This window comes from Corvus cornix, chromosome 3 (genome assembly GCF_000738735.6).
Source record: "Corvus cornix cornix isolate S_Up_H32 chromosome 3, ASM73873v5, whole genome shotgun sequence".
NCBI classification, from domain to species: Eukaryota; Metazoa; Chordata; class Aves; order Passeriformes; family Corvidae; genus Corvus; species Corvus cornix.
Genome location: NC_047056.1, coordinates 63756210 through 63777025, shown reverse-complemented (window position 1 = coordinate 63777025; position 20816 = coordinate 63756210).

The following is a 20816-nucleotide window of genomic DNA, read 5'->3' as shown; positions in this document are numbered from 1 at the left end:
CATTCCACACACCAGCAATGATGCAATCAGGGTAGGACAAGGTGGTGTCACATGCTGGAAACCTAATGTGAATTGCAAATGATAACATCCACAAGTGGGTGAGAAACATTTCTGCCCCAGCTTGTGGACCCTTGGGAGCTTCCTGCTTTTGATCTATGAAAATCAAATCAGCTAGCTGTGAGAACTCCTTTGGTTTTTAGCATAGCTTTTAGTGAGCTTGGATGAAAATCAAATGAAGAGCAATCAAAAAATCTATGTTTTCCCTTCACACAAAATACTCTATCATTTAGGCAGGTTTTGTCTTTGAGACTTGAGAAGACTCTGGTGTTGGGGGTAGTAGGTGAAAGAATTCCACTGTGGTATTTTCAGTGCTATCTATTGGGAAGAATACATACAGGGATGCCTTCAAATTGAACAGGGGTTCCCAAAGATATTGATTCAATAACTAAAGTTCTTTCATCTGCTAATTTCCAATTATTTCAGCTGAGTTAGAGTCTTTGAGGGCGGAAAGTCTGTAGAACCAAATGAGGAACTGCCCATAGGTGCAATCCCCTTCCCAGCAGTGCTCTTGGCCTCTTTCCCCTTCCAGTACAGGGAAGGCAAATGCTCCCAAATTCCTTCTCTGGGGAGACTGTGACACTTCACGCAATACTGCATCTAGCAGCCTATTCAGCATGCACAAAGAGGAAAGATCTTTGGGTAATTCACTGTGAATGGATAGAAATGAGACTGAAATCCTCTAAGCCTCTTTATTTTCCCATCCCTACATCAGTCAGACATAATACACTGCAGCCCACAGATTTTTTAGCATGCTTTTGGTGTTTACATACCTATGATTACTATTTTTGCATTAAGTTGTTATTGGAAAATATTAATTTTGTACAGAAATACAAAATCCACTTCTTTTGTTGTTACAACTACAGGCATAAGTTTTTCTTTCCATCGTTGAAACATTCAGGAGAGTCCAAATTATGCTGACAACAGAGTAATTTTTCCGTACCTTGTGGAAGAGAAAATGTTATGTCTTTGCAGGAATGAAGACAAAACAGAGGAGCAGCTGTTTCATACATAAAGGTACTGAGCACTGAATCATGATGAAAAATGATATTTAGTGAGGCAGAATCTTGAAAGTGAATTTTTGGAACTGTAAAATTTATGTATTAGGGTATTTCAGAGCAACTTGGTTGTTTTATTTATTAAAGATACCTAAGGACATCTACTTTTTAAAAGATCCTTATTCAATAGTTTGATCAAGTATGTTTTGGGCTATCCAGCCGTTTAAAACTTCTAAAACTGCTGGTCATTTTTACATCTGAAATTAAGAATATGGTATTCAGAGGTAGAAACACAAATCAACTAATTAATTTCATTTATTCAAAAGTTTATTAATTACTTTTATTTAATGTATTAAAAATTTAATTATTTCAAAAAATCATAAAATCCTATTAATGCAAAATTTAATAAATAAAAACAGGCATAGGTTTTAAGCCAAAGCAGTTGTGTTTGGAAATATTGATGTCATTGGAAACTGCACAGGTTGTTGCAACATGGAACAAAAAAACCAACATGGATATGATCTTGTACATAAACCTCCCACAAACTTCAGAGATTAATTTGGTTACCTAATTGCAAAAGATAGTTCTTCATGTCTGTTTTTCAAAACATGGTGCTGAGAGGCGATATCTATTTGTCTCTAAGACTCAAATAGACAGCAACTGAGTTTTTAAAATTTAGAACAAGAGCAATCAAGCATCTAATGCTCTTTGTGTTCATAACTGCATAGAAAATCTCATTAAACATTACTCATTTGGTCATTGTTGTTTATTTCCTTGGAGACAGCATCAAATCCTAAAGTACAATTGAAATCAATGACAAAACCTTCATCAACTTCCAGGAAAAACAGTTCAAGTCTATAGAGAGGTAACGAGTTTTTCATTTAAAAAAAACCAGCAAAACCAACACAAACCACAGTTTTCAAAGCCTCAAAAATGTAGTCCACTAGGAACTTTGGGTATTTCTATGTTCCTACTCCTCCTTTGACAGATAAATCAACTAACTCACATAGATTTTAGTTTTGAAGAGTGATAATTGAGTAATTGCTAAAAGGGCAACAACAACAAAAGAAATGGATGAAAACCTTCAGCTGGAAGGATTCTGTTGCAAGAAATACTTTTGACATCATCTTGTGTTTATTTAGGGGGGTGAAGGGGGGCACACACAACTTAATGAGTTTTTGCCCCAGACAGAATAGAAAGAAGCGTACAGGTGAAAATTTCTGATTAAACCTGCTGAGCTCACTAATTTGGGAAAGACCAGGGAAACACACCGGAAGAACTTGTGGATATGACATTGCAACAGAATGAAGTTTGGCAGAGGGAATCATGGGAGCTGCCATCAGGAACTTATCCCATAATTGAAGTGTTCGTCAACTGGAAACAAGTACTGAGATGGAAAGATCTTGGTCTTCAAGTTGATGCCAGTGTGACAAGGAACTTGCAGAGAGATACTTTTATAAAAAAAAAAAAGATGTGATGTTAAGACATACAAGGGTATTACCTAGCAAGATTCCCTTGTAGAAGACTGGCACAGTGTGAAATAAAGCATTCCGTTCTCTGTCTGAGAACAATGAGTTTGAATTTGAATCAGTGTAGTGAAGGAATAGTGAAAGACTGCTGAAAATAGAAAAGGTGATTAAAAGAGTTTTGCATTGTCATGTTAAGCAAATCAAAGACCTGGACAGAAAATGTCATTTTTTAATAGACACCAATGAGAGAAAAAAAGACATGAATAAATTTAGGATGGAGATGAGATACCTTATCCTTCCAGCACCAGGTTTTTGGAACAACTTGTTTTTAGATCAGTTGTTATAAATTTGTGCAAGGACTGCATGACAAAACCACAAGTAACATAAAGGAATGGGTCTCATCGACACAGAATGTTCCTTTCCTGGGAGCCTGTGTTGCTTGGTTTTAAAAACATGATTACAGCAAGTGCTGGGGAAAAAAACCAAAACAAACCAAACAAAATAACCCCAAACAAAACCAAAACGCAAAAACCCCTCTGCAAATAAGTCTAAAACTCACTGAGCAGTCAACAATTATCCTCTAGCAATAACTATTTTTATTGCTCAAAATAGGAACATTTTCTTCAGATTGTGCATAAGAATTTTCATGAATCATAATCTGATAATAATTTCAAGGGAGGCATATAGATTAACATAAAATTTGAAATTTATTTAGATTTCAACACAGCACCACCTACTGGAATAAAACTAGTAACAATGAGTCTGAAACAGGGAAAACATCGCTGGAGTCCACTATGATTAATTTATAAGCCTAGAGTGTGGAGGGCTCTGTAACTGGCTCTGCCTTGCATACTATCCCTGTTAATATAAATTTGATGGCAAATTCACGATTCTTTTCTTATGATATTAGAAAGGAAGACTTTACCACAGCATAGGTGAGGCAAAGTTTTTCTTTGAGTTAGTAGATATAACTTGGCACAAAGTGAAGATATTTACACAGAGTTAAAGGAGATAATAATATATTTCACAGGAAAGAGAGCATTGTGCATGGCAGTTTACATGGGCTGCAGATAGCTAGGTATAAGTGATAAAAAGTAGCTGCTTGGCCTGTCACTAGAGAACATATCAGCCACTTTAAAATACACTTCACTTAGACTAATCACCACATGACTGCTATTCCAAATGAGGCGTGCAGGTGTAAAACTGGAAGAGCACAGTCCCTTCTGCTTGTTAATGAGGAGATTATAACATGTTGCAGGTCAGAGTTTCAGGTGAGCAGAAAGCACAAGCACTGAACAACATCCAGAGAGCAAGATGGGACATGTGTGGTTCAAAGCCATGTTCTTGGAGATTTCTCTCTTTTGAGTTCCCTCTGTCCTCCTTCCTTGAGGAAAAAGAGAAGTCCTCCAACTTCCTATTCCTGGGAATTTTTTCTTCTCACAGCTCTAGAAAGCAAGTTACAGGGAAAATGGCTGCTTTGCATGGACATTACACTGGCAAAGTTCGAAATACCAGTGTCCCCACACCCACCCTCCGTGGTTGCTTTACCACTCAGCCTGTGGCTGCAAAAGCAATTCAGAGAACTGTTGTAGGATGTGTGGGGGAAAAAAATAAAGGGCCAGCCTGTGTCTCCCTGAAATACTAGGACGCAGAAGGGTAATGTAAAAAGTATTTAAAAGTTCCTTTGGAGGAAACAGCCTGCCCTCAGTTGGCCAGGAGTGCTCAAAAATGCTACCTGCCCCCAGCTTTCACAGTGATGGAGAAAACTGAACATGGCTGAGCTGGCATGTGGCCTCATCACAGTGGCCTACCCTGCCAGGGTCACACACTGGTGTGCTTGTGTCAGGCCAGGAAAGCAGTAGTTCTGGATCAGGCAGCAGGCACTACCCCAAGCAGGATGTACACAGAGGGCAGCAGTGACAGCAATACAGAACTGCTATGGGGCACAGGGCACTGAGTGATAAAATCATAGAATGGCTTGGGTTGGAAGGCACCTTAAAAAATCTTCTAGTTCCAACCCTCCTACCATGGGCAAGGACACGGTCCACTAGACCAGATTGCTCAAAACTCCATCCAATCTGGCCTTGAATGCTTCCAGAGATAGGGCACCCACAACTTCTCTGATGCCAGGCAGAGGCAAGCAGCTCAGCCCTCCCTTCATCCCTCAATAAAATAGCTCTGTCTTACTCCCCGCAAGAGTACCAGGCCAGATGCCACTACAAAAAAAAAAAGTGCAGGGGAGAGTGGAGGTTGGAAGAGTGAGTATACAGCAGTAAACTGTCACATTTACTGTTGGCAAAAGGAACTTTCAGGATTCCCAGCCACAGACCTGGGCTTGCCAGGGAAACACAGCCCAGTACTAGCTCCCCTTACTACTTATTGCACCCTCAGCTGGATGAGTTGATAGCATTTGGACAGGACTTTGGATAGGATTACTGCCACCTGGCATTAATGACCTCACAGTTGTCCCATGTTGCTTGGAGCTTAGGATGTCTCTGGAAGCACTGAGGTGGGACTGCTCTCTCCAGGATAGGACTGATGCCAGAGCTGCTTAAAGAAAATGAGAGGAATCATCATCTGCATGCCTTCCCCTCTTTCTTGAGCTAGCTTCAAGTTAGCTGAATCCCAACCAGGAAACATGATAATCTTATAATTTTAATGCTGAAGCTCCTCAGATTATTAATTGCTTTCTAAAAAATAAAGGCTGGTACACCCACCACTGTAGCAGAGTGCATGAATAAACAGTTACAAGTACCACACTCCCATTTAGCAAGAACATCAAATAAGATGTTCTTACAGTCAAATAAGACTGTCCTTTTGAAATTCACGAACATGGAAACAACCTTGTTCAAGAACAAAAGCACAACCCTTGCATTCCTGTAGTACCACTATACTAGAGAAAATGGATATAAAGTTATGATTTGCACTAATTAGAGGATACCAGTGCATGATTTAGTTCAAATTTACACAGTTTTTTTGTTTAAGGTTTGACATTTGAAAGTCCGCACCTTATTTACAGTCAAAAAGCCGAAAGGATTTACATTCTGTAAATATTTTTCTTCTTATTTAGTTGTTTGAAATCTTCCCTTGCCCTCTGTTCTCACCCCCAGACAGAGTTTACACAACTAGAAGGAGATTTCAAATGTGTGATTTTTTTTTAAAGAGACAAGAGCCAAGCACAAATCTAGTAACAACGTGTGGGGTTTCAGAGTATGAGGTTCAAAGTTGTCTTATTTTAGACATCTTAGTCATCAACTTCTCACAGTTTTGCTGCAGGACATGATCTCAAAAGAAAAACCTGGAATACTTTACAAATAGTAATGAAATCGGGGTTGAGGGAAGTTTTCCTCTTTTTAAAATCCTTTAAAAATTCTTTATACCCACAAACCTATGCTTCTTTCTCCTTTTCCACCCCGTGAACAGCAATATGTTTCCAAATGGCCACCAAGGAGCTTTAAAGGGAAGTATAATTCTGATTGTGATTCTTCTGTGGCCTACTATTACTGCAAATCTGTTCATTTGTTTCCCTATAGAAGCAAATAAAATAAAAAGATGAAGATGCCAAGTATATTTGCATGTAAGAATAATAAGCATGATGAATTTTTATTGTATTTTCATTGGTTAGTTGTGACTTAGACTTGTTTTTAAAACCTTTATCACTGTTTCCCCAAGCATTTCCATGTTCTTATGCACACTCAAAATCAATGTCAGTCTGTAGCAGTGAATTTGCCCTAACTCAGACGAAAAATGAACGGTCTCCTATTCTTATTCCTCTCATAATTTTTCCAAAATACATGAAATAAATATTCCCCAGAAATATACTTTGTCATTTACTACAGTGTAGCAGGTAGAATTTAGCTGTATGTGTGCCTTCATTTTTGTAATGAGTGATTTCAGCAGATGATGTTTCACCTCACTCCTCTGGAAAAACACACATCTTATGCTACAATATGTATGAAAAACATAACAGTAGTTACATTTTTTGTATAGACCTTTGTATATCTTTGTATAGACCATCTTTGTATAGACCACACATTTGTTGATGTGCATTGATCTGATAAAAGTAAAAAAAAAAGGCTACAGACACCTGAAAGATCTTCTGCTGCAGTGTTACACTACTACATGCTGTTAACCATGAACTAGTAGAATAAAAAACATATCTGCATGCTTGCACCTTGACATCTGAAAATTTACTCTTTGATCCTCGTGATCTGAAGAACCACCACATTAGTGATGTATTTTTGCACTAAGCTGGATTCTTTGGATCGTTACACTGAAAAATATTTTTTCAATTTTTTTTCCTCTACTAGTTGAGGAAAATCCCATGCCTTTGTCCCCTGATTTCTATCTGTGGTATTTTGAGGCTTGCTCCATGAATCCAGAAAAGTTACCCAGCTAGAAATACAGCCTGACTTTCAAATGGACTGAATAGTAGCCACTCCTACTAGCCACTCCTACATCATGGATGATGGGGAGTACTCAAACTTTTTTAAAATTGGGCCATTTGCAGTAAAAGCCATAGGCAGTCTGAGTTAAAAAATTGACCCAAATCCTTACTTTGAAAGACCCAATAAGCTACCAAGCATATCTAAGTTCCAATCATTCTCTAAGGGAGACTGAGAAAGGGGAAGAAAATGGTTGATTTTCCAGCTGCAAAAACCTCTAGTCACATCAGCAGGAAAATCCTGGCTATGAGATGTTATCCTTTGTTACTGAGTCATAGCACTGCTAGTGTTGCTTAAAGACTTTTCCAGAGCTGTAAGAAATCACTGCACCTTGAGGGCTGTTAACTTTATCTCTGACCTTCGAATTATTGTTGAAAAGGTTTCATTCAAATTACATTCACTCATTACCATATTGTATTTATAATGTGTATGTATGTATGTATCATTGAAACAAGTGCCCAGAGACACTGTGGAGTCTTCGTCCTCAGAAATGTTTACAGCTCAGCTGGCCAAGACCCTGAGCAAGCCAACACAGCTGCAAAGTTGACCCTGTTCTGAGTGGGGGCTGGGACCAGATGCCCTCCAGACAGCCCCTGCAGACAGAATAGATTATTGGATGATTCTGTTGTTCACTGTCATGGTAGCAAACAATGCAGGTGCTTCCTTTTTCTGCCATGTATTTAATATTTTTCTCATTATGTTATTACCAAATCCAGATGTAATGAGATTTCAATGCTTTTTAGTATTTTAAGTAGGTACAGGAAATAGAGGGGATCATTTGTTAAGAAGCAAGTAATATCATCCCTAATTAACTTTGAATACTATTTACATGCTAATTTATTTTAAGTTTTTTTAAATACAAGCAAAATATGAATTGAAATGACAAAGTTCTGGGTGGAGCTATCTACATTCTTCATCAGATCAGAGAGTATACCTATCAGTTCTCATAATAGTTTTACATTGGATAAATTAAGCTTTGATATTGCTCAGCTTTTACTACAGTGGGTAATTGCCAAAGTTCATTTCTAGTCCCAATGGTTTTTGTCTGGAATATAATCTGATAGAAGCTGAAAGCTCCTAGGCAGTCCAATGAACAAGACATGGGAATCGAAGGCTTTGGTGTATCCATATCTCTGCCACTGAATAAGCTCATTCTTAACCCAGGCTGGGGCCTGATTCAAGGTTTACTACAACCAGGAGGAAGCTTTATATTGACTTCAGTGAACTTTGTCCTACTGTCCACTTGTCTCAGTTCTGATTCTGAAAGTCTCATGCAAGTGAAAATGTCCATTTTAAATCTTTAAGATAATAGTAGGTGCTAGATGCAATCTTAGTGAGGATGAGGAATAGGGTTTCATAAAAGAACAGTGATTCCTACTCATGCATTGTGCAATATGTGATGCCTAATGGATGGGAAGGGGGGAGAACCTTTTCTCTCCAGATACTTGCCAATTTGCTTCAGAAGGCTCTCATGAACATTATGCTTCAGAAGCTCTCATGAACATTAATTGTTTACTGTCATCACTGTTGTTGTATTAATTGCTGTTAATTACAACACTATCTTAGCAATGTCTTCAGCAAGGCTTTCTAGTTCGGGGAAATGGGAGAATGATGCTCAGTTCCTACCTGTATGAGCAGGATTGTTTCTTAGTTGTTAGCTGCATTTAAACACCTTCATTATGCTAAAGTCTCAGAGACTTATAATTCCACCTGTCTTGCAGACAGGGAAGCATTTCTGTTTCACTTTGGGGTGGGTTGGCTGGTTTGGGTTGTTGCTTTTGTAAGAACTCAGTGTTAATAAAATTCACCCTGCAGGTCAGGAAGTCCTCCTGCAGGCAGATGGAATTTAAAGATTATCCAGAAACACCACCCAAAACTGCCTGTATCTGGCAGCGATGTTGATCACAGTGGGAAAAGAAGATCCTGTTTATATCTTCCTTGCTGCAAGAGCATAAATTATGGGATGTATACGAACGAAACCTCAATTTCTGCGCATCTCTTGCAGGAGGTCTGTGTTTATAAACACATAAACCATCTGTTAAGTGTTTTCAAATTAAACACCTGTTTTTATAGTACAATTTAATATCTAGTTTCAAAAGAGCCTGTGAGATCTAACGAAGTTGCACAGGCTGTTTCTTGACTCTTTGCAAGAAATGCAAAATAATCACATAATTACAGAAAATGCCTGCAAATGCAGACTGCATTTTCCTGTTTCGGTTGAATTCCTATGTTGGAGTAATTAACTGCAACTTTGCAATGAAAACTTTGCAAATGCTTCAAGCATTGTATCAATTTGTGTGATGTGTGTGATGTGATCTTCATTGAGGAATAACTGTACATAAAAGAAAACCAGTTTTACAAATAATTAAATATGTAACGTACTTTGGATATATCATGTGAATGTCAAGTGGTATATCTGCTTTTTCATTCACAGAAAACATCTCCAAGTCACTGTTAATGTCAGCAAACCCTTTCCAGCACTAAGGTAGTTATTAGCTTTCTGTATAAGACACCGTTTGGCTTGGAAAAGTGGTTTGGCCTCACAATTGATAGAGATACTCAGAAAGCCATGCAAACTCAGTATCCAAACTTTGAAGAAGTTAAAATAGATTTTGATAATCTCAGTTAAGATAGCTGGACACAACAAAATCTCATAAGAGCATCTATTTGTACTGTTAATTGCCTAAATACATTCTCCAGACTGGCCTTAAATCCACAAGTAGATAGTGTTGCAAAAAGATTCTAAGTCTTTTTTTCAGAGTGAAACCAGCCATGAAAATTCTGGCACACTCCTAAATATGCTCAATTGGACTCTTTTTGTAGCAGTAAGTCTAGTTTTAACAGGTGCCATTAAAGCTTGTGCTGTTTTATGAGGAACATTTTGGTCAGCTCCACTGAAAATTAATAACTCACCGAGTCTGTCAATCTCTCAGTATATTTGCTGTCTGATGGAATGGAAACCAGCCTCTTTATCAGTGAATACACCCTGCAGACATATAAAAAAAATTAATGAAAAAGCCCATTTCATTTGAGAATGCAAAGTAAAATTGTCTTATTACTTAGCTTATTATTACTTTATCCAGGCAATGCAAAAAAAAAGTGTCATCATCCAGCTGCACCAGAACTTTACTAATAAATGGCTGTAACTGTCTGATGGTGCATGCAAGGAGTTTGGTTCTCTTCCCACTGAAGTCAAGGGGAGTTCTGTTACTGACTACAACTAAGTATCTTGTCCTTGTGTGAACTTAATAAACGTGTCATTTCTATGAGCAGCATGCACCATGTTTTATGATGATTATTACTCATATTTGATTAATGCTCATTTGAAACTTACATGTTAGGCATTGGGATACAGTTTCTCCTCTGAACTAGGTATTTTGTGCAGCCACACTAAGAGAAATAGGAAAGATATTGGCACATTAGGCACAATTAAGAATTCACCTGCCAAACAGGATTTCCCAGCTGGTGAAGGGAAAAATAGTTAACTCTTATGTCTCACAAACATAAAGCCCAGGACATGGTGTTACAAAGCCAAAGTCCAGGTGGTTCTACTGATTTTTAGCTTTTAAATGGCCATGAGAAGAATTGCCAGCCAGTATAGAGGAGTGCTCTGAGATCTGCACATCTCAGAGTCATCACTGCAGCAACAGGAAGCTGTTATCTGTCTTGTTATCTGTGATGTTATCTGTGTTTGGCTGAGTTGTTGGCTCCTGATTTTGAACACCAATACACCGATTCTTCACTGTATTAAGAGAAAATGCCTTTTGAAAAATCTCTGTAATGCTTTTTACAGATAAGTCTCTGATTTCTCAGGAAATCCCCTGATTTTCCATGCAATAAGGAGGAAGGATGTTTTCTGATCCTTTCCTAATGAAGTACAGAGAAGCTTGTCTCTGGCACACAGAGAGGGGGCTCTTGAGGACTGGAGATACTCAAATATTTTAGCCTGGGTGTTGAAGTAAGAAAGGTGGAAGAGAAAGGAATGCCAATAACCCATATTGTTTCATTGAAGACCATAGATGCAGAGCTACAAGCCACAGTCCCTGTGTGATGTGCTCCCGATTGGTGCCTACTTCCATTCAACATCTTTTAGCCCAGGAGTGCTTTTCCCAGGCTACTGCTGGCCACTTACAGCAGCAGTGCTCTCTCTCCCCATGACTTATAGCTCCTTCCAATCGCTCTAAGTGCTAATAAATGCTGTGATGGTGATGATGGCTCTGAGCTGTGGGAGAAGGCTGTTCAGAGTGGGAAGGTGATAAAGAGCAGCAGGCACAGCAGCCCCAGTGCAGGAACAAACACAGGCTCCTCTTCCCTTCTTCATGTTCCCCTGGTGCACAACCCTCCTCACATGGCTCCTGAGAGCTCCCCTATGCCCTGGTGCTTGGAGACAATCTCAGCATTGCAGAGGTTGGCTCACTGACTGAAACACTGACTGTGTTTCTGTTCTTACTCATTTGTCACTATGGGGAAATTTTCTCATTCTCAGGAAAATGTTCTTCCTACTTAAGAAAGTACTTGGACATTGGTCATCCACATTGATGTGGCCACTGTGATTTAGGGAAGCAAAGCAAAAGACATTGGCTTCTGGAGCATGGTTCCACCTTGCTGACACATGCCACAAGAGTTCCTATGAGGCCCTGCAACAGTATCCTTGTATCAAGAGTTTTCGGGGTGAGGGAACATTCTCTCGTGAGTTCAAAAACTGTCAGGTATCAATATAACTTACAGTACTTAGCAGAAAACTGCAACAGATAAAATAAAAAATAAATTATCTGCTTCAACTGCATTGCCTATGCAGCACCACCAGTCCCTTGGCTTCTGTTTCACTGCCCCTTTACAGAAGCCTCCTCACACTCATGAACATGTGTTTCTAATCAGAAAATGCTCAAGGAAATACCACCTGCCTACAAAGGATACCTTTTTTTCCCAGTCTGAGCGGGCATCTTACAGGCAAGTTTTAGTACACAGCAAAAGCCAAGCAGAACAATTAACTGAAAGGGCAGCTTTCTTCAGTGTTATCTGACATGTTTGTAACAAAACTAGGAGAGAAGGCTTTTCTTGATGATTATTCCCGGTGAAAATACAATGAATAAATAACTTAATGGGAGAACAGAGTAATAAGAAACTTTTCCTTTTCTTTGGCTCTTTAGTTTACTTTGACTTGCCTAATCAAGGCATTTTTTTTAAGAAAAAAAGTCTGAATGTACTCAAAATAAAAGTTTTTCATGACTCCTGATTTTCAATCAGTGTTTTCTGAGCCACCCATAAACACTAAGCAGTTAAAAAAAAATCAATGCTATTGTTTCTAGAACTCTTTAAAAGTAAGCCACAGAGGCTGTTGGACAAGGAAGGTAATCATTTTTGTGGCTTATTACATTAATATCAGGTGAGCCAGATGTTAAAATCCTGTAAGTGGCGATCTCAAAGAATAGGATCCCAATCCTTTGCATTTGAGGGTTGATCCAAAATGGACTTAGTTTAATGATTTCTCTTGACTTAAGCGGACACCAGGTCAATCTGATCTGCTCTAGTACTTTCAATTTCACACAGTCATGCCTTTAAGAATAATGTGATTGCGCTGTGAGAATGATGGAAGCTTTACTCGGCTAAACCATCAGTGTAGAAAAAAAAGTTGAGGCCAGTTAGATCCAGCAAGGACTTGGCACCATATGTTTAAGAGCAAAATAAATAAATAAGCAAAACCACTAAGAAAAGGCTTTTTAATCTGTAAGAAAAAAACCTTAGCAATTAGGTGATGGTCAGACATAGTGGTAGGTACCTATGCCACTGTTAATCAGCACCTAAATAAATGAGCACATGGGAAAACAGCCCCTTCTCTCACAGTGGTTCTCACTGTAGGTTTTAAAAACAGAAACTGGGGATGAAGATTTCTTCCAGTCCAAAGGGAATCTAAGGAGCTCACCATCCAGAAACAAGAGAGGCCTTTGCAGTCTGAGCCTGCAACTCTCAGGATACATGCAGCATGCCATGTGAGAGGCCAGCAAGAGACCCAGCAGCGAGCCCGTGTGCGCTGCTGCCAGACGTCAGCCTGGAGGTTGATGGCCCAGTATCCTGCAGCTGCCACGCACATCCTGCGTGTGCACAGAGGTGGCTGAGGGTCACACTCTGCAGCCAAAGGAGTGTGGGAGGAAGGGAGGAGTGACATTGCCCTCAGACTGCCAGCCATAGGAGGGAGTGGCTGCAAAGCAGTGGCTTGTTCTCACACATCACATGCACACAAACACTTATGAGCCAGATTGCTTTCTAACAGCTCTGCTATGTAGTAGATACAAAATCCATGGCTTAGGAAAACATCCCTCTCTGTGCAGAACTTCACTGTTTTTACAATAATGTTACCTTATGTAGTTCTTGCTGGTGGGAAGTCTATTAAAAGCTCAAGGCCTGGAGACACTAAAACAGAAAGCTGAGCAGAACCATGTAATCAACAAGTCCTAGTACACTACGGCCTTTATAATGAAGATTAAAAAAGCAACTCAAACACTAAAAGAGAGTCTTATATCTTTAAAAGTTTTTAAAGGCCCAGACCATTATTCATTTGCAAAACTGATATCTATTCTACACTTCTCTCTTTTCAAAAGTTGAACACACACACCTTTCCTCTGTGAAACTTTTTATCCATGACTAGCTTCTTAATCCCTTTCTACTACACTTGCAGGCCTGAGACCACTGGGATAACAAAAAAATTAGTTCCAAAACCAACAACAATCCAAATGCAGTGGCTGTCTGTGTGCGTCCACACAACAGTTCTGAAAAGATGGAATTTAAACAGGCTCTTGGGGGTTCATGTGAGTCATGCAGTGACCACCAGAGTCCTCAAGAACTTCCAATCTAGCTCTTCTACCTGCAGGAAGAGGCAAGCAAATAATGCGCATGGGCATAGATACAAACATGTTTGCTTCCTAATCACCCACACAGTAGGGATAAGCAGATCAAGTAATAATTTATAAATGGAAAATGATGTGTACTTAATGATGTACAAAATCTCAAGTTGTTTAAAAGTTTGTTTAGAACCAACTGGGACTTCCTGTTCATCCAGGCCTATTTGCTTATCTGAGCAAATCAGATCTCTCAACTTCAAGAAAACAGGGCTGGAAAACTAGGGGTGATTGTCTATTCACAATATCTCACATTGGACCTGGTAACTTTATTTCAGACAGACATGGGGAGAATTCCTACAAAGTAAATGAGACAAAAGGAAGAGTTGGAAAATGTCTGTACTAAAAATACTCTGAATAACCCAGACAACGCCATTTTGAGCACCTAAAGTCATCCAGCCACTTTTGGTTTACATCACCGATATACACTTCTAAATAAATAAATTTGCATTTTTTTTAGGGTAAAGCTGAAATCTGCTGCTAGACACTGGAAATGTTTGTATTAACAAGCTCTTTGAGTCCAGTTCTCTCTTTGGAATGGCACTTGCAGCTTTGGGTTTTGCAGTGCTTGCTGGAATCAAAGTTCTCTAATGCAACTCCATGCTGGCTGGATTAAGTACAAATGAATATTTTTATCCCATCTTCTTCATTTCAGAAAAGTTTCAGCCAAATCGCCTAATGTCCCATTAATTGTATACTTTATGTCTTCTTCACAGGTTCTAATAGAGGTCAGCTCGGCTGCATCTGGGAAACAGAGGCAAAAGTAAATAAGTTTATACTCAAAACTTGGCATCCTTCAGCAAACTCGTGTATAGTTGCTATCTGTCTCTGCTTTTCACCAACAGACATGGTGATGCCTCAGCATCTATTTGTGACCATGCAGTACCATTTCAGATCATGTTCAGCAACTAAAAACTTGCCCAAGCCAAAGATTGATGCAAGGATTAACAGGCCATGCTTCTGATAATGCTACCAGGATTTTATTTCTTTCTTGACAGAAACAGTGATGATTGTGTTAAACTATATATATACACTCCCAGCAATATTTCTGGTCCTTTGCTCCTAAAGCTCCAAAGTTCAATCCACTTGAAGTGTTTTTAAATTACTTCCCTTAACCCAGGAGATAACAGGATCTTCCCTCAGAAAGAGTGGCCGTCTTCAAGATTTCTTCAGGAAGACCTCCTTATTTGGAAAGATTTTCTCAGCATCTACCTCAGGTATTTCACAAATAGCAGGCACTCTAAATTTTCACATTGTTGTGATACCAGCAGTGGTTGATGGCACTCCAGAAAATGTTTTGTAGGCTTTGGTCAAAGCCCAATGCTGCATCCAGACAGCTGCGATGCCTGGTGTTGAGTTTCACTAGCAAAACCCGCAAGGGGTTTGTGATCTGTCCAAATGGTAAAGAGACTTCCCATGCAATTATGGAAGCACTTTAAAGTCCAATGATAAAAATTAGACTTTCTGTCTCCAACTGGCAGTAAATCTATCATGTCATTTGACTATTCTCCAGAGACTGTCACACTATAGGTCAGAACTATCCCTTCTCTTACATTACAGATAAATTGTTGCTCAAAATAAATAACTAACATGGGGGCCAGGGAAGCTCTAAAATACTTGGTTCTCTCTCTCAGTACCAGACACATCTCTTGTTCTTAGCAAGCTGTGTAAATAATATGGAACTGCTAAAGCAGAAAAAGAAATAAAGTTGTTAAAAGGTAAATGAAGGCACACATGCTTTCAGATGTTATGTTCAGGAAATCTGAACCCTTTCACCGTTCGTCCCACATCTTATGCAAGATGGACCCCCTCTCTCTGTTCTGCTACCATCAAAATCCCTATCTGTAGTTTAAGCATGTGCTTTCTTTTACAGAAGGCCTCAGTGATGCTGTGTTTGAAGTACCTTTGTTGGCTTATCAGTGCAAGAGGTGAGGATGTAAACAGCACTTGCTAAATCACCTCTCTAGAGAATTCTGAAAAGTGATTAAAGTTCACTTTACCACTTACTACATCAACATAAACCTTTATGAATGTCTAAAAAATATATTTCTTGCAACCATCTTCCAACTAACTCCTTTGGCTAGTTCTCTCTCTGTACACATAAAGTAATTATCTAACATTTAGACATAAGTCACCAGCTTTTATATAGTCCCTTCAGATGTGGATAGATTTGTCTGGCTTAATGAAAGAGGAGGTTCATTCAGAATATTACAATGGTGAAATGATGTTGTCCTATCATCTAGGCTCTCTAATTTAACCTCAGGTTTTTCTCTGAGGATCTTAAACACTCACTTAGTATTCATAAGTTTTGACCTAGATACAAATCTTGGTCTTTTCAACTCATTAACCTCTTTCAACAACAGCATTATGTCAGTCTTCAGTATCTGGTAGGTTCTCATTTAAAGATTTGCCCCAGTTTCCATTTCATTTTTTACATGCAACTTTCTGCCCCAGAAATTCACATTGGTCCCTTGATCATAAGAACTAGAAAAAACTCTGCTCTATATATTCTTTAGTTTTTTATCTTATTATGTATTTTATGGTATGTTTTAGCATTTATTTAATTTAGCTTTTTTTTTGTCAATACTACAGTTGTGACCCGGATCAGCTCTGCTATGCACAGCTGATACATACACTCCATATATACTGATAAACAAATGTGAGATGGAAGTCTTTGTCTTCATATCTTGAGTAGGTAATTATTTATCTGTGTCACTAGTTGGCAAGATTCTACTTTCTTTCCTTTCAGGCATATATGTCACTCTGCAGGATAAGTTCTTTACTCTTTCCTTTTCATACTGCCTTTTTGTCTCTATATCACTGATTTGAGAAGATGATTGATGGACTGCTTTGCATTTTCTGGCTTAATGCCTAATCCTGAGGCATTTCTTACAAGAGACCACTTAAAATATACATACTCATCTAGAGTGAGCTAGCTCTTTCAGAGCAGAAAAATCCTTTGTGAGCTTGAGACTCTTCCAGCATGCTTTGTATTTTGTTTACTAGGGCAGTTTGTTTTCCCCTCGGTCCTAAGCGCAAGTTTTGCGGTATTCCTCACTTCTCCTTCTGTGGCTAATACTAATTCCATTACTTAATACAATGTTAAATTCACTTCTGCCTTAACTTTGAAAGCTGTCATTAGTCATAAAAAACAATCTATCCCACAGCATATCACTAAAGGCATTTTCAGAGAAGCAATACATAAGCTTTGTTGCATACACAGCTATAGATCCCTTTTGCATCACGATACAAGTCTGAAATGTGAATCATTTTCTGATAGATATATGGAAATGGTACATAGCTTTCTGTTTGGTTTTACAAATTTTCAAAAGTCCTTCTCATCTCTAAGAAATTCTGCAAGTGGACAGGGACTTTGCAGATAAGAAGCCCTAAGGGAGTAATTTTCTACTCCTGTCTACCATGTCCATTACAAGAAATCAGTGCCTACATTTTAAAATAAAATTCCAATTTTCTTTGGTTGTACTGACTTCCTTAATTTGTCATAAATTTTAATGATTTTTAAGTGTTCCTTGTCAGCAATGTTGTTAACTCTCTACCAGGATATTGCAAGCTAGAAACAGCTGCCTAACTTAAGTATGGCATGACTGGAATGAGACTGGGGAGAAAATCACTACCACTTGATGATAGGGAGTAAGATTTCATATCTTTTGCTACTGAACTCTAAAGTGAGACTGCTCATGAGGCAGATGACTGTTTTATATGAAAAACAAACTTGCACAGTAGTCTTCCATCTTAAATTGGAGTAAACCGTCTGTTCAGAGATTATGAATGCTATAAACAGCATGATTTCAAATTTAAATGAATAAGAAGGTTTTGCACAGCAGGTTTTTTTTCATACTCTTGTACCAGAGATATTTTTGTAGGTGTTTTAGATTCAAAACAAATACCTGCAGGCAATTGTTAAAAATGAAATAGTGGTTGGTTTCCATATTTATGTGCAGAGACAGCTGTCCGCTGCTGTGTGGGACCAGTGACCAGCTGCCAATACTTTATTCCTTCTTCACAGCTCTAAATTTCTCTCAAGGTCAAAAATCCTGGGAATAGAGGAAATGACCTCTGAATTTATTTAAACATTTCTCTACCCTCATATCTTTGACTCACATTCCCATGCAACTAGGAGGACAGTGATGTTACGTGAATATCTGTGGGCTAATTGCACTTACATGTCTGATGTTTATTAACAGCAATACGTCAAGAACATATTCAGAGTTAAACAGACAATCCTTGTTCATCGCCTGCCTTATCTAATAAACACTATTCCATCCCAAAGCTGGACTTTGGCAAGGTATCAACATATAAGTCAAAATCTGTGAATCAAAAAATTTCACCTTATCTTTTAGGTATGCATTAAGTTTTAAACTTCACCTCTCCTCTTTGCTCAGCTAGAAACATCTCATTCCTATAAGGCCTGGAATGTTACGTATTCATCCTCCTTCCCTTGCACAATGCCAAGCCAAGAGTCATGAGGATGTGGCATGGTAACTGCTCGAATATCATGAGAAGGAGCAGTGCTTTTTATTTGGAAGGAGATCTCAGACCAGATTGGCAATAAAGCAGTAAATCAAGTAGTCTAAAGGTCCTTAGAGAGGTATGAAGGGGGGCAGAAATACTTGTGCAGTTTTGGGAAAACCATGGCATAAGACAGGGTCAGAGACAATTTTGCTCATACATAATTTTCAATGATTTGGAAGAATGAGAAGAAAAACTGGGCCTAGACAATTTGGACAAATGCATTGCCAGCCAGAGAATGGAACACATATGGCAGGGGGAAATTAGAAGAGGAAGAAAATACTCTAGAAGGATTAAGAACTGATGGAACAAGATGGGTACTTGTCAAGCAGGCAGATACCTATTCTGTTGGAGCCACCTTCAAGTATGATAGTGCCATACCTAACTTTTTTTTAACTTAGTCAATTTTCTCAAGATTGCCTAACTAGTAGGTACAGTTATTCAGCCAAGAAATCAAAACAATATCAAAAAATCTATCTATTAAATCACATCTAATTACCCCACATCCTTACAATATTATTCGCCAAAGTGATCAAGTTATTGAATGAAAGAAAAGCATGAAAAAGAATCAGCATATAAATTTATGTGTGATTTGAAAATATTTATATTTTGATCATAGGCAGCCAGAAAGACTGATTAATTCAGTTCACTATTTTTTTACTGAATAAAACAATCCTTAACAGAAAATCAGCTATGGCCAGTTGGAAGAGCAAGGGATATTTTACATTTTCTTTCTTCTGCTGCATTATATTTAATGGAAATTAAACCCCCTGCATCTGACACTGAAAAAAAGAATCAAATACATTATTTGTGTTTATCAATATACCATATACTATAAATAATCAATCAACTAAATCCCCAAGATTGTGTTAGGTTTTTGTTTAACTATATTAATGGACTTAGAAGAAACTTAGCTTGAATTTCTGTTTGTTGAATATTCTTCTAGGGCCAGATTATGACTTTAGAAAAGATTTAGGTAAATATGATCTTCTTATATATATTTATGAAATTGGTATGCAAAATATGGCCAATATTTATCCCTTAAAAATTATCACAACATTTCTCCTTGGTCTTTAGTTTAAAGACCTTTCAGGTTTACCATTTTGCATTTGAAAAATAATTTCAACAATGTGGATCTAATCTGTTACTTAGGTCTAGCAGACAAATTTCCATGTAGCGTCGTAAGACAGATGTTCCTGTTTTTTTATTATTAGTTTTTATGTTCATTAAACCTTTTATGTAGGTTCTAAAATAACATGCCAGTATCATGAATGACCACGTTGCAGCATGAAATACAGCAAATGTTCCACAGCAAATAATTCAGCAGCCAAATCCCCACTCTTTTCTTGGTGAATTTCGTATTAAGAGAAAATGTTTACCATTTTAATTAAACAGGAAAATTGTTTTGCAATATTCTGTAGTTTATTCAAGAGCATCTGGTTGAATTATCCAAGGCTGGAAAACTGAACTGCTTTGATTGGATGCATTAGTCACAAGATATGGGTAAGAATGCTTCCACTTGGCGAGTATTTCTCTCTGTTACTTTAAAATGTGCTCTTTCAGTAAACATTCCTGAGAAAAGCTCCCCAACTAGCAATGACCCCATGAGGCCAGCATTTAAAGTCACAAACTAGCATATTTCAGGGGTAACTGCACCAGAGTCCCTGTTTGACTAACTTGTTCTCCTTTTCTTTTGTACACATCAGATGGAAAAAAATATGGCACACAGACTGTGAACGACTGAAAGTTTTGCCTCTGCAGCAAAGTCTTCTCTGAACATTAAAGACACTGTAAAATCCAGGGGGTTTTTGCCACTGAGAACTAGCAACAAGGTTGAACCCAGGGTAACTAGCCCAACCACATGACTTCCTTTCCCCAATAAATCCCCAAGTTTCACCAAGGTCAACGACATTCTGATTCTCTTTAGAGCATAGTAATAAGGCATCTCCAAAATTCCCTCACTCAGGCCTCCTAGGAAACCATTTGTGGTCTTCTGATCTGTCTAGGCTTATCTAACAGCAGAGGTAGATTTACTGTGTATGGACTTGTGGTGCTCCATGCCTGTGCAGGTTCACGCTTTCCAGAGGAACTGAATGCAAACCTATTGCTGCCTGGTTGCCACAGAGCCTGCAGATCTGTACAGAGTGGACTGCTGAGGACAGTTATATAGGTTTTGCCTTACAGATTTTTAGTAAATCCAGGCTTTAAGGTGACCTTAAGATCCTGTGTAACTACTGGTGTGGACACAGAGAAAGTGGTGTGCAGACAACACAACATAATGAAGGATCTGGCCTTCTCTGGATTTATTTTCTGAATGCACTTTGGTCTTAAATCTTAATTAAAAAAAAAAAGTTTATAAATAGCAGACACTGAAGAGACCTAGGTTTTAAATTCAGTTAAGAATCAGTCAGTATCTAGCAA